Genomic DNA, 2,071 nt, shown 5'->3' on the forward strand with positions numbered 1-2,071 from the left:
ATGAACTACTGTTAATGTACATATGAAGTATGCTTTGTGTGATAAACTGATAATCAGTGCACATGTGCCATGATGACTTATGTTCTCTGACGATGTTATTAAGTCTTTGATACATGTGATCATGCCGAGCTCTTAGGCAATTTTGCTACCGTATTTAGTACTACTGGCACACATGATTAGCATAAACAACCACATATTATAAGGTCTTCTAATTTATAGCAGTACCATAGATGATTAACATGACCAAGTACATATGCTGTACTTACAACATTAGTACACATTAAACGGTTTCCAAATTTATAGCAGTACCACACATGATTCTCATGATCAAGGACTCCTACTTTATTTATAGCATTAGGAGACATGATATACGAGTAATTAGTTTCCCAACGATGCCAGCACATCCTCATATAGCTTCCTGTCACAACCAAGGCTTCTAGGAAGCATGCCTAGTGCCTCTAGCCGATCTTTGTCGATGTGAGGAATCTTGTACCTGTTTCCTCCACTATCTTTCATCACCTCAATCAAACACCCTTGTAGTGTCAAGAACACCCTATTCAAAGTTTCTGGATCGTAATTATCAAACTCATGTTGTACATTCACAATAAGGTCATCCAAGTTCCTAGAGATCCTGTCATAGGTTAAGGATTGGAGAGAATTAAAGAACCCTAGGTCTAGTACATTCAAATCTGGGGAATTGGTAGGTTGGTTGATGAGTCGTATGTCTAGTCCTGTCAGTGCAACAGTAGCAGCAAATTCTTCATCATTTACTGGCACATGTGAAGGGGCATTATCTTGCTGAATGTAAATGGTTTTTCCTACATGTTCCCATGGCCACCGTTGAACAATAGCATGCAAAACTTTACCGATCAGATATGACCTCATAGTAGTCCGATCTACCTTGATAGGTTTGATGACTTCGGCCCCCTTCCTCTATTGCGGCTTCTTCTTTTTGCTGGTTCCTATAGTAAATGAAACCAAGTAAGGACCACAAATTCGTAGCACAAAAACTTATGCAAGAAAGTGAAACAAGTGTATGTTGTACCTTTCTAACAAATGGCCACACTCCTATCTTCCCATCAAAAATACAATTACCTGCTTCATCATATATTGGTCTTCCTACTGCTGACAAGAACATAACTTTGCTAATGCGATTCTTATTGTGCACAGTCTTGTGTGGATCCTCCTCCTCAGGAAGCATATAATACTTCATGTACTTGGATGTGGTGTTGAACCACTTCTCGTCCATGTGGATGATGTTGTCCATTTCAATGAACTTGGGTTCATTTGGCAGTGTTCACTGATCTATCATGGAAAGACACCATCATAGCCTGCCTTTCTTGTTATCTTCCGTTAACAGAGGCTTTAGTGTGCTAGAGTGGCGTCGTAGTCGGCCTTCCTTGAACCATCTATGCAAAGTGCTTTTCTTTATACCAATAGCATTAGCTAGAGATTGTATAGTCCTCCTATGCAAGGGAACTATAAGAACATCTAATAGATCAATCTATATCCTTTTGCGGCCACAATTCTCCCTCCGTGATCTAACATCTACTAGTATTCCTTGTGCACGGCACTGCTTAACTCTTCGCCAAACACCACGCACTTGATACCTACTGACCTGAAACATATGAGCTACTATATTCGTAGTGTTCTTTTTTAATTTTCCACGATTACTTCTCTCAAGCAATGCTTCATATATTTGTTGCCTTTCAGTGTCTGTCAAATTTCTGCACTTATGTGAATTATTTGCATTTGTATGTTCATCTTCTTCAATATCTGAGTCCTCCAACTCCTCATCGAAGACTATGTCCACAGCATCAACATACACACCATAGCCGTTCATGTCCTCGATCATGTCTGAAAAAAGTGTGAGATAACAGTAGCAAAATATACAGCCAACTAATTTATTCTCCTGAGTCCTATGAATCATGGAGCATTCTTTGCAGAAACCTGATCACATGTTTACTAGAACAAATCATCTTGTCGGAATGTTCTTTCTTTTTGGTGACATTTCTTCAAATCTGGTTTGTGCAGGATGGGTATTCGACTCGGCATCAGGATATTGTAATGA

General features: G+C 39.4%; 1 pseudogene; it reads right to left on the reverse strand.

Moving 5' to 3' along the window:
• Nucleotides 1-378: 378 nt before the first annotated feature.
• Nucleotides 379-1,627, reverse strand: LOC136547608 (uncharacterized; annotated as a pseudogene).
• Nucleotides 1,628-2,071: the final 444 nt, after the last annotated feature.

The sequence above is a fragment of the Miscanthus floridulus genome, chromosome 3 (genome assembly GCF_019320115.1).
Source record: "Miscanthus floridulus cultivar M001 chromosome 3, ASM1932011v1, whole genome shotgun sequence".
NCBI lineage: Eukaryota > Viridiplantae > Streptophyta > Magnoliopsida > Poales > Poaceae > Miscanthus > Miscanthus floridulus.